We start from the raw sequence: 14,365 nt of genomic DNA, 5'->3' as shown, positions 1-14,365 counted from the left end.
TTCTCGAAATGCATGCATGCATGCCAACTTGTTTTTACTTTTGGGTTTAAAGGTAAACTGATCATCTTAATCCAGAGAGGAAGCATCATTGTCATTTCATGGAAAAGTTTTTAGGACATTTATTTAATGTTCACTTTCATCACTGCTTACTCATTTTGGATTATTGGTTCATCTTCATCATCATCTGATTCAATCAATATGAAATTTTTTATGTCCTTTCGGTTTTTGAATGAAAAAGAAAAACCATCTCGCATAGGGTGTTTTTTTTGTCATAAAAAAAGTCTACTCAAAATTGGTAATCCATATCCAAAACCTATAATAAATTAACATCATATATTAATATATAGTTAATCTATTAAAATAATTACAATTGAAATAATTAAGTGAACGGTGTAATGGTAAGGTATATTACACTTCTAAGCGAAAAATTAAGGTTCAAACTTGAAAAACAATATTGTTATGAAGGACAACTATGAACTCTGAATATAAACAATAAATCAGACATGAAGAATACCAAAAAAAATATAACAATTGAAATTAATTCAGTTAGCTATAAATTAAAATAATTTCTTCAAATAAATAATTAATTATTACTAAAGATATTATATCGAGCAAGTATGAATCATATTTGGTCAGTCTACAATCAAGGCTTCATTCATGTTTTAGTCTCTAAATTATACTTATTTTTTCATATTGATATCAATTTTTTTTTGGAATGAAAATATTAATAGAAACAAAGTGAAGGTACAAATATGGAAAAAAAAAGATATTAATATATATAAAAAAAATAGAGCATAGTTTGAAAGTTAAAACGTGAATAAAACCTACAATAAAATATAACTTAATAAGTAAAAATAAATAAATAAAAGTTAAGGAATTCACGTGGGAGTTTAGAGGAGCCATATACAGCATAGCTTAGCCAGCCAAGCATGCAGCTTTTATTTCGTGGAGACACAAGCAAGTAGATTTAAAAGGAATGGAGGTTTGGGTTTTAAACTTTTATTTAATGAATTAATCTCTAAAACCACAACAGCCACAGGAATGATGGAGAGTTCTGTTTGCAAAAAAAAAAAGTAAAAGGATTAATTAATTAAATTCACATTTATCTTGAAAAAGAGTTTTGCAAAAAGGACATTAATTTAGCTTTGGATTTGTGAGTTGGGAGATTAGAGCAATTGGGCTTAGCCAACCCTCCCATTCCATGGCATTGCCATTAGCTGCCCTACTTTTCTTGTTTTTCGTCAGGCTTTTGAATTACTTTTGGATCCAACTGTATCTTTAATTGTTTGCTATTTAATAAGTTTGAAATTTAATTTCTAACATCTTTTGATGAGTTTTTTTTTTTAGTACTGATATGTTCATGGATAAAACTTTGTGAGAGTTTAAGATATCTAAGAATGTAATTATTGGAAAAGTAAACCAACAAACAATTGGTATTTTTTTTTATGATTAACAGTAAACATTAGATATACAATTCTAGGGAAGTCATATTAATAGATGGGATTAAATAATTGTAACCTCTTCAATTCGATTTAGATGTTAGGTTTGAATTTGGGAGACTACATTACCTACTGAAATGGTTTGGTAAACTAACAGAGTTCATAAAACAATCATTTTAAAACATTTGTTCATTTTAGAAGAAAATTTGGTTAATTTCCAATTCATTCAATACTCTTTTTTTTTTATAATTTAGCAGCGGGATAGTGATATTCAACTTAGTTTTAATTAAGTAAAATCAGGATAATTTTATGCATAATTAATTATAAATTCATGTTTCAATATCCTAAATTCAAAATAACTACCATACATGCTAAACAAGCCCAAAATCGAAGTCCCATGCCACAATTGAAATAAAAAAATACAATTCTCAAAATTGAAATTTCAAATAGTAAATCTAAAATACTTTTTAATAAAAAGATCAATTTGAGTCGAGTCCTCTGTATATTGAATCTGCATCCTAACTTGGTGGGTTATCTGTAAAGATGGAAATAAGAGGAGGAGTGCACTTACGGAGCTCAGTATGAGTTCAATCACAAGAAAACCAGTGCAAACAATAGACAAATCGTACAAAATATCAACTTATAGAATGATCACAATTGAATAGAAATCTAAAATTTTGGTATTTCAAATCAACTCATCGCCATAATATCTCAATATTCACCTCTGTATACCGAGTCCGCGTCATAACCTGGTGGGTTATTTGTAAATATGGAAATAAGAGGGGGAGTGCGCTTATAGAGCTCAGTGTAAGTTCAATCACTGGAAAACCAGTGCAAACAATAGACAAGTTGTACAAAATATCAACTCATAGAATGATCACAATTGAATACCAATTCAAAATTTTGGTATTTCAAATAAACTCATCACCATAATATCTCAATATTCACATCTATGCAACTGCTTACAAATGCAGTGCAATTTCAATTTATCAAAAAATGTCCTACATTGCCGCTACACACCACAATAGGAGTTCCTCAGAACTTCTCTATCTTGACACCACATTATGGATAGACCACTGATCATTGCAAATGACTGTTAACCTTAAAATATTGGTAGATGAACCATCCGTTTGTGCAAATAATAGCTACTAATACGTTGTGGATGAACCACTTGTCAGTAGATAACTACAGACTAAAATACATTGTGGATAAACTATTAGTTGAATAGATGATTGTTGACTAAAATACGTTGTGGATAACCATTAGTTAAGCAAATAAACTGTTGACTACTTCCTCCGTTCAAAACGTACCACTCCATACAGTGCAACATGACATGCTATAATAGATCAATACGAAAGCAATAACATGCTTATAACAAATATATATATAGTAACAACTATCATGCTTATAACGGATCATGACAATAGCAATAAACTTGCTTAACATGTATTTGATTTAATGGTAATAGTAGGCAGGTATGTAATGCAATCAGTAACACTGTGGTATGGAAAACATTGTTAGATCATCAAAATTACAGTGATAGTAAACCTGTATTATTTTCATATCATGCATTTACAGTAATAATTTAGTCAACCAGATCATGGATTCCAATATTATTCATATTACTAGGGACTTAATTGAATGAGAAAAACACTAAAAATAGTTCGAGGACTATTCAGGGACTACATTGAACAGTTCACAAAATTTTGGGAAAAACTATAAATCAGGGGTCACATGGCAGTGTGGCCAGGTCGTGTAATAGACTGTGGCCATGTGGTAAATTCAAAAGTTAACCTATAGGGGAGACACGACTGTGTAAAGTGTTCTTGGCCACGTGGTTCATGAACTAGCCTAAGGTTTCCAAGGTACATGGCCATGTGAGGGGCCATTCACACAACCATGTGGTCCACATGCCCATGTAAGAGGCCATGTAGGCCTATTTATAGACATGGTAACACCCCTAACCCATATTTGTCAAATAGTGTTATGGAGCATTACCAGAGTTTACAATTCAAATGGACAGAAATTTCAAACATTTCATAACATATCAATAAATATATTAAATCTAAGTCAAATCATACATATTGTCCCTTATATGAGCCCTTGAGACCCTAATATGCGTTAGAAACAAGTCGGGACCAAATTGGAAACTCAGAGAATGTTTAAAAAATATTAAAAATTTTCACCATTGCAGGGGGCAACGGCCCTATGGGCATTCGAAGTAGGGACGCACGGCCGTGTTCTAGCCCGTGTCTGTGCCTGTATAACTTACTGACTTGGGTCACACGGCCAAGCTACACGCCCTTGTGCCAGGTCGTGTACCCTTTGAAATAACCTCACACGTTCGTGTGCTAGACAGTGTAATAGCTTGACTTGCAACCCTTTGAAAGCTACAAGGGACACACGGTCGTATCACCTGGCCATGTGTTATACATGGCTGAGATACACTCCCTTGTCTCTACCCGTATGGACGAAAATAGGTCATTTTACAAGCCATTTTTCTTACCCAATTTGGCATGTACCTACATACAATATTGCACATACTTACAAGCCATAATAAGACATCCAAATCAAGCATAAACAAGTCATATACATATGGTATAATATCATACAACCAATATGCCCTTAGGCACCTCAAATGACAATATGCAAACATGTATAATCATTTACTTATTTTGGTCAAAATGATCAACTAACTTTCAACCGGATTTACATCAATTCATGCTATTTAGTTTACTTACCAAAACTTCTCAATTGGTACCAAATATGCCATTATAAAATAGCACCAAGTCACATATAATTCATGTATATTATAGTACCAATTCACCACAAATTCATCATATCACAAAACATATTTAATTGTTATTTTACCTTTCATTATTTAATCATAAGACAAGCCACACTTCAACCATGTTACTGCTACTTATATACATACCAAAATATGTCAAAACACAAGCCAAATCAAATGGTCATATTCACAACAAAACATATAGGCCAACATTAGTCAAAATACCTATACATGCCATTATAACCAAAATTAAACAACCGAATGTACCAAAAGAGCCGATGGATAGTGTGATATAGCTCCGACAAACTTCCAACACGAACGAGCTTCCAATTCACTATAAAACACAAAAATAACACAGAGTAAGGATTTAACCTTAGTAAGTTCGTAAAACATAGAATTTATCTTACCATTAGTCATATAATAGGTAAGTAAACAAGTATATCCTAATACAATTTGGCCAAATGCCTAAGCACATATACACCAACCATGTTAGCCATGCAATTACATATATAAGCCAATAAACATAGATGAACATAACTATTGATCAAGTTCCATATACATGTATCATCTATTTCATTTTTCATATATCATGTAACCACATTTTCATGTAAAATCATATGTATTCCTGTAATAGCCCGTATCAAACTCTTACCATTTTATATCAGAATATTGCCCGTTGAACAGTTTAGAATACCGTTGGATACCCGGGATAGCTCACACATAGTGTTCTGACTCATATAACAGTAATCAGTCAATTCATGTACATGTATGTTCATACGAGCTGTGAATCGGTATGCTCACTCAAGCTGTAGATCGGTATGCTCTCGCGAGCTAAAAATCGGTATGCTCTGTGGATCTAAACGTAGCTACACGATACTGCTCACACGAGCTATGGAGTATCCGTAACACATACAGGACCTCAGCCACCAGTAGGACGTTCAGGACCAGTACCCAAATCATGTAAACCCTAATGACATGTCATTTATATCCTACAGATTCTTAAAATTCTAATGGGACTCGGTATTTGTCGAAATTCGTTGGATATGCAACCATGTATATTTATAACAATTCAAAATTAATAAATAATTCAATATAAAACATATAAAAACAATTTAATCAGACGAACTTACCTCGACGAGTTTACGTAGATACAGAGGCAATTAATCCGAGAATTTCTCTTTGTCTCGATCTAAAGTCGTACGAGGTCCATCTTGATCTATACGGATAAATTTAACTCAATTCAATATAAAATTCCTTCAACTTAGCCCAAAATCATATTTTTAAAATTCCTATTTTTCAGCTATACTTTTAATTTTTTACCATTTAGTCCCTAACTCATAAAAATGGAAATTCATGAAATTCCACCATAACCTACTATGTCCGAATATCAATTAGATCCCTAGCATGACCTATATTTCATTTATTTCACAATTTCACCATGTAACATTTTTTATTTTTCAATTTAGTCCCTATTTGAAAATTTTATCAAAAATCTCTTTACAAAAGTTGTTTATCTAACAACAACCATCCATTTTCTATCATCAAAAATCAAAAATCATGTATATTCATTAATGGTAAAACTCTAATAGTTTAACATTTTCACAAATTAGTCCTTGGGCTAGCTAGATTAAGCTACAACGATCTTGAAAACATAAAAATCATTAAAAACGGGACAAAAATGCATACCTAATCAAGAAAATAAGGTGTCTGAATGTTAAGCTTCAACAATGGCTTTTTTTTCTTCTAATTTTGGTTGAAGATAGAAATGAAAGATGAAAGCTTAATTTTGTTTTATTATTTTATCATTTAATTACCTATTTACTTATTTAACCTTTAAAATTAATCAAATTTACACAAATGTCAAGACATCATATTCCACTATCATAATTATGGTCTAATTACCATATAAGGACTCTTACTTTATAGTTCTACTAGAACTCAACTTTTGCACTTTACACGATTTAGTCCTTTTTTATCAAATTGAGTATGTAAACGGTAAAATTTCTTAGCAAAATTTTTATACGGTATTGCTATCATGCTGTAGGAAATAAAATAATAAAATATATTTTTTGACTTCAAATTTGTGGTCCCGAAACTATTGTTCTTGTAACGTCCCTAACCCTATACCGTCTCTGAAATAGGGTTACGAGACATTACCAGCCAGTACAGTCCAATTCCGGTCATTAATTAAAATAAATATGCGCACACATCCTAGTTTTAAGATTTCGTCCCTTTTATGGGCCCTCGCGGTCCAATATGAACAGTGAATTCAATTCGGGAGTTATTTAGAATCACAACGAGTTTTTAGTAAATTTCAAAATTCATACTACATACCGTTGCCAACCATAATTTACTCATTTCATCAATACTTCTACAACCTAAATGACTCTCATAAAACATCCTAGGTACATGCCATTACCAATACTCAACATACTTTACCTCATTGAATTCGGGATCGGCCTGGGATGCTGATTTAATAGTCTAGCCTTAACTTAACCTGCGCACGGAAACAAACCGTACGCTGAGTATACACTCAGTGGTATTTCTATAATCTAAACACTTAAACAATTATAAAACATATTAATTTATATATATATATTGAACTATTCAAACTCAATGAGAATTCAAACATTCACTTTCCAACCAATGTTTTGGTCTACTTTAAATTCAAAATCATTTATTATTTTTCAATAGCAATTAATCAATCAGTAATGTTCATTAACTCTCAGAACAATTATTTATTTAGTAACAGTCAGTTATTCGGTAACAATCAATTATTCAATAATAACTAGTTATTCAGTATCGATCAATTAATCGGTTATCCAGTAACAGTAAATTATTCAGTAAAATCATATATTCAGTAACAATTAAGTTATTCAGTAGCAGTCATTCATTCAGTGACAATCAGTTATTCAGTAATGATCAATTATTCAGTAATATTCAGTTATTCAGTAACAGTCTAATATCCAGTAACAGTCAATTATCTGGTAACAGTCAATTATTCAGTAATTTCAGTTATTTTATACCTTTATTTACCCCTATTAACATAACTCGGACTCAGACGGATACACGGATCCAACCAACACACCAGTACGGCACATAGTGCCTCATCGGTCGAAGTCGGAAAAGTAACAGTAACAGTACGGTACACAGAGTACCTCATCGGAACAAATCCGAAACAGTAACAGTAACGGTAACGGTAACAGTAACAATATCCGACACACAAAGTGCCGAATCGGTAACAATAACGGTAACAGTAACAGTAGTCGGCACATAAGTGCCTGATCAGTAAGCCGGAAAAAAACCCGTACTCTTTCATATCCTATGGCATGCCAACTATATCCGACTAGCCCGACTAATTAATAGGGTATTTAATTCACTTTTCAGTTTTCAATTAATTCATATTTTAATTAATTAATTATATTTTTTTTTCAATTCAATATAATTCTATTCACTTTTCACTAATAAATATTCAATTTCACAATAAACACATGTTCATAATTATTTCACCACATTTTCAAATCAAATCATTTCAATAAAAACACAATACCAATAATTCATACTTTAATTATTTACCATAACATTCAATTAAAATACAACAATTATTAATTAAATTCACCCTTCAATTTCAATCAATATTCATTTTATTTCAAATAATTTAATCAATGCACCTACCATACATAATAAATAATAAATTCAATAATTAAATATTAAGTTCGGGCTATAGAAATACAAACCGCAATTTTCAAGCTAACTCTCGTTGACTTTGTCTTGTCCTTTCTTAGCCGAGATTTCCGGTACCACATTGACTACGAAAGTAATACAATTCATAATCATTAATACATTACTAATTTATATCTTGAGTTATAGAATTCTAAATTAAGATCCGCTAATTTCTCCTGAAAATAGACTCATTAGGTATTCTAAAAATATAACTTTAAGCCTCTAATTATTTTTCTCCAATTTTTGGTGATTTTCCAAATTCAGAACAGGGGAACCTGAATTCATTCTGACCTTGTCTTACAAAACTCATTATATCTCATAATTTACAATTCAATTGCTTACACCGTTTCTTCTATAAGAAATTAGACTCAATAAGATTTAATTCCATATTTTATTCATCCTCTAATTCAATTTCTACAATTTTTGGTGATTTTTCAAACTTAGACTACTGCTGCTGTCCCAAACAGTCTTAATACAAAATGTTGATTTTCTACTTTAATTTCAATTTAATCCTAACTAAATTCACTTACTTTTCTATCTTAATTCATACTTTATTCCTACTCAATTTTTAACTAAACTTAGACATAATTATCAATTTTTCATCATAAAACCATAATTTCAAAATTTTTTCAATTTAGTCCTTAAAGCATAAAACTTATGAATCACTTTACAATTCAATCCTTATTTCATTTCTAACTTGAATTTCTATCAATTTAGCCCTTAATTCATCTTTTTGTTCAACAAGAATAATGTCTTATAATCAACTATCTTACAATATATCAACTTAACTTCATCAAAACCTTGTTCTAAAGTTTCTAAAACATAAAAATTAAGTAAAAAAGGGCTAAATTGACTTACCTATTTAAGCTTCAAGCATCAAACTTTCAATTTTCCCTTTCTTCTTTCTTTTCTCCTTTTCTTTCTTTCTTTCTTTCCTTGCTTTTCGTTTTGCCTATTCTGTTTCTATTTCTATTTTTTTTCTTTATTTCATTAAACTATTATATATATATATAATATAATAACCTAATAATTATCTATTATAAAAATCTATTTAATAACAAATATTCTTTTAACATTTGTATCCATTTATAATATTACACTTGTCTTTCACTAATGTATTTATTATATAAATATCTTTTACTTAATAATAATATATAATTTAATAATATACTTATATAATAAGTAAATATACATGTATTTTATAAATTTACATATACTAATATTACACATGTCACTATACATACCATACACATGTCAACTTTTTATTTATTTTTCACATAAAAATCTTATAATATAATTATTTAATTAATAAATACCTTTTATAAATAATTAATATCTATTAATACTTAAATACAAGCATTACAAGTGTATGTATTTTTTTTATTAATTAATACACTTGTACCCAATCATTACCACACATTTGTCTTACTTTTATTTATTTATCATATAATATTAATTTAATAATAATAAATACACTAATATTTACTTAAATAATAAGCAAATACATACATGTATTACAAATGTGTGTATTATATTTATTACATTTGTATTTTATTTTTTCCATATACTTAGCACTCTTTTTGGCTTATTTACTTATTTAGTCCTTTCAATTTTCTTTATTCTATAATTAAACTTTCACACTTCATTCAATTTAATCCTTTTATCCAATTATCCTTAATTTAAGCTAGTTCACTTAATTAAACTCTAATTAACCACTCGATTAACTTTGCAAATATTTTTAATAAATATTTACTAAACCATTTTTTAGAAACGGAGACCCGAAAATACACTTTTTTGGTAACAGTAAAATTCGGGTCATTACAGTTCTGATTACACTAAAAACGGGCTATTACAGACACGATTTGCCCCTAATTCGCTTGTAAAAGAACACACCTTTCATCGGGGGTCCAATTGATGTTCCTCGTGATCAAATCTAATCTGGTTCACCTAAATTTGGTCCTTCAAATGACATTTATTCATGAGTTAATGGTTGATTTCAAGATTTGTCAAGATTATCAAAAATTTTGGCAAGAACTATAAAGGATTGAATAATTGAATTGAAAGGTTATCGCCAGATAGGAATACTAAAAAAATTTGGGATTTAATCATAGGGGTCGAGATGTACTTTCCAAATTTTGGCAAAAATTAAGGATGTTAGGTGATGATAATTCTTACACCATTAAGAAATAAAAAAATGGGTTTAATTTGATATGGCAAAAATTTTGCCAAGTATCATTCCTTTCAATAACTTCAATTTCATCATCCATTGCCTCTTTTCATTTTGCCACATTAACAACACTTTCAAAACTTGTTGGACCATAATATGCAAATAATGCAAAATGAGCAATTGCTTAATCATTTTGTCCAATTTCAGTTACCTCAAAATCTTGTATCCATGCGAGCCTTCTTCGAACACGAAGAAATACTTCACCTGTTGCACTAATTTCTTCTCCATGTGTAGGCAATAGACTTCAGTGGCTGGTGGAGAAGTATTCTTAGGCATTTCTTCTACTTCATTATCACAAAAGACTTGAGTGCGTTGCGCTTCATCCCAATATCGAGTGTTCTCTTCATCAAATACAACATCTTGACTAATCACTACCTTCTTTGTCACAGGATTGAACAATTTGTATGCCTTTAATGTTTTGCTAATGCCAAGAAAGACGCACTTCTCACATTTATCATCAAGCTTCTTCATTTTCTCCTCTGAGACATGTGTATAAGCAATGCACCCAAAAATTCTAAAGTGATCTACAACCGGTCTCCTTGCACTCCAGGCCTCCTCCAGAGTCACATCTCGAAGAGCATGAGTGGGACTCCTATTCAACATGTGGATACCCCAATTTATAGCTTCTGGCCAAAACACATTTGAAATATTCCCTCTTGCTAGCAAGCTTTGAACCATGTTGAGAATGATTCTATTTTTCCTCTTTGATACACCATTTTGTTATGGTGTATAAGCAATTGTGAGCTCTCTTCAGATGCCATAATGCCACAAAAATCTTCAAACGCCTTAAAGAAATATTCATCACCACGATCAGTTCGAAGAGCCTAAATGATTCTTCCTTTCTCATTTTCTACATGAACCTTGAAGCTCTGAAATGTGTTAAATGTTGGAAAAAAATTGATTTGAAAATGGGTTTTCTCGCAAATTGGAAAATAAAAATTTTAAAAATCGAGTTGAGTTGTGATATTTATAACAATAAACCTTTTACCGAAATCACACTTGTCTTTTTGGCTAGACAGATCCTTTTCATTCCTAGTTTTCAATTGAACGCCTTTCTCTACTATTCTCGTACCACGAATTACTTCGAGTGTGGGCTTGAACAATTCAAATCAAACACAAAACCCGAAATAGTTTTCTTTACTTTTAGTATGAAAGCAAAATCCCTTCTCAATAGAAACCAGCAGAATTGTTATTATGGAAAACAGATTAATACTTAGAGAATAAACTCTTATTATTTTCGAGTAGAGTAAAAATATTTTTAAATTTTGTATTTAACCCTATTGGTGCCATCTAATATTTTTAGGTTTTGTATTTAACCCTATTGGTACCATCTATTTATAAGGAGAAAAAGTAAAATCCTTGTTGAATTGTAAAAGTTTATTTCAAATAATAATAAAAAACGATCTCCTAGTCTAACTAGGAGTATAGAGGGCGGTTAACTAGGGTTTTTTGTCCTTCACTTAAACATGAGGGGCTATTGGGTCTCTCCTATATCAAGTTCAATTACAAGTACTTCCTAGACTTTTAACTTAGTACTTTATAATTCGATCCAACCCGATATTAGTTTTTCTATTCCAAAAATAAATATCTCAATAAATTAATTTCCCAATTAAAAAAAATTTCTCAACCCAATTCTTATTTTGTTAAAACTATAACGACTTTACCGTAAAATAATCTATGATAAAATATATTTAATATTTCTACATTTAATGGATTTCCTATGACCAAATGATTAATTTCCATTTTCGAACTTCATTTAATTCAAAAACCATAAATTAATTCAAAAATTATTTTCATTTTTTATTTTGGAGAAAACCATATTCATTTTCAAATGTTTTTCATTTCTCTATTTTTATCATTTCTATATATTTTTGTTCATTTAATTCAACAAGAAATCATTTATAGTTTCAATGCGCTAGCGGAGGGACTGATTGGACATATGCGATTAGAGTTCAAATGATTTATAATTAAGTTTAAGTTTTTCGTCTATTAATTATAAACTCATTTAGTCGCGAAATCATTCCACTAGAGTATCGTAACTGAGTTCTCCCCTATGACATACCATTACGCCTATTAATTATAAATGTGCCACCCTTATAAGATATCCTTAACCTTTTTGGGATAAATTTGTTCTCCCGATATGATCCCATTTTATCTCATAGTAATTATTTCATCTTATTTCATGAAAAGCAAATTACTATCAAATAGTAATCAATTCATTCATCACAAAGAAAAATGACCCGTGGCCATGTTTACGTTTCATCAATCATGTAATGCTAATGAGAGGATATCACTTACCCATGTATTAGGCTATGAATTCCGCTGTTGTGAATGATGCTACATATTGCAGAAGTTATATACCCAATGCACCAGCTTTCAGTTCATTATCTATTTGAACTCAAACTTTTACTTACATCGAAGTATATGAGTCACATATACATAGTCTGTCATCTACTCAAGATTTAGGTATATCACACTATGAATGTCCAAAGGGAATAACTCCATAAACAGATTCAGGATCTATTCTTCTTAGGTCCAGTCCGATGTACAGTCCAATCAGTTACTTCTATACCTTTATAAATCAATTTTATATATAACATTGGATATATTTATAAACAAATTTTCTCTTTTTTTTTAATTTAAAGCTTTATTTATTTTGAACGTTAAATATTTTATTAAAACTTATTTTAATTTTCTATCAATAGTGTTTATTATTATGCAACGCATTATTAATATTAATATTATTATTATTATTAATTTAATCAACAGGCTTTTAAATTTTTTAACCTACTATTTTTTTAATTAGTTGTGTTTCAGTGGTCTTGATGCTAATTAAAAGTTTATTATTATTATTTATAATGAATTAATTAAGTTTTAAATTTTAGGTTATATGTTATGTTTTTAAATTTTTGTAGAAGTTATAGTTAGTTTTTAATTCTCTATATAACTTTCAACTATGGGGTGAGTAGTGAGTTTTATGTTTTCAGTTTTCGCTTTTATGATTATCCTATTTTAATTTCTTATTTTATTTTAGATAATTTTTTATGTGATTGTATTTCATTTTTTATTTCGAATCATCATTTATTCTAATTGCAAAATAAAGTAAAAGCTAAACTATTGATAATAATATTTATATTTATCAAAATTTTAAATTTACATAACTATGGCATATGATATTTTCAGTTTCAGACTCAAAACAGTGATTTTACTATTAAGAAAGGTTGACTGATGGAAGAAAAGACTTGTTAAAATTAAAACGAATGCATCCAAATTCACCCAAAAACAAATCAAAACCCATTAAAGAAGATGAGGAAAAGTGGTACAAAGTACTCAGAACCGGAAACAACAACAGCCTCACAAACATTACTACCTTCTTCATTATTTGTAAAGCAAAAATGGTGCAGGAGCAAATTTAGCCACCACTTTTTTCCCTCTTTAACAGCTAGTACAAAAGATGGAATTCTTTTTTAAAGTTATAAATTATAATTGAGAGCCAAGTCAAAAAATAAAATAAAAAAAATTTAGAGATGTAGAGTTAAAATATAAATTCATTATTCCATTTACCTTCATATTTTTAAATAATTAATTTTTTAACACAATGTATAGAACTACTTACAATTCCTTTCCAATTCATAAATATGAGAATAATATGTTACAACGCACTTGAATCTGTGTCTTTCTGCATTGACAATAATACTAATGCTAATTGAATTAAGACGCAATCGACTCTAAATGATTAAATTGAAATTGTAACATTTTAGGAGTAAAAATATAATTTTATTTAAAAAATTGAAAGAGGCGAAGGACAAACCTTACAATGTGTTGGGCTCAAATAATGGAATTGTAAATGATTGAAATTGTAGTTCTTTCCGCCTTTCATTCTTTTTGTTGGACCAAAAGAGAGACATTTGGGTTTGATTATTGGTTAAGAAAACTCTTTTAAGAAGGCGTTCAAAGTCATGGGGGGTATATGGTTCAAATTCAATGGAGAGCGTATGTGACTTTTATCACCATTTTTGAATATATATATATATATAAAAGTTGAGGATATGAACGCAGCCCTCTACCTTTGATTCAATATTGATTTTTCGATCTCTCAATGTTGTACTTTCATGTTTATACGGCCCAACACAAAAGCAGGGATTTGTTAATTTGGTAACAATGTGAAGAATATGCAAATCCCTTTAC

The sequence above is a fragment of the Gossypium hirsutum genome, chromosome A10 (assembly GCF_007990345.1).
Source record: "Gossypium hirsutum isolate 1008001.06 chromosome A10, Gossypium_hirsutum_v2.1, whole genome shotgun sequence".
Taxonomy (NCBI): Eukaryota; Viridiplantae; Streptophyta; class Magnoliopsida; order Malvales; family Malvaceae; genus Gossypium; species Gossypium hirsutum.
This window is presented reverse-complemented; position numbering follows the sequence as displayed.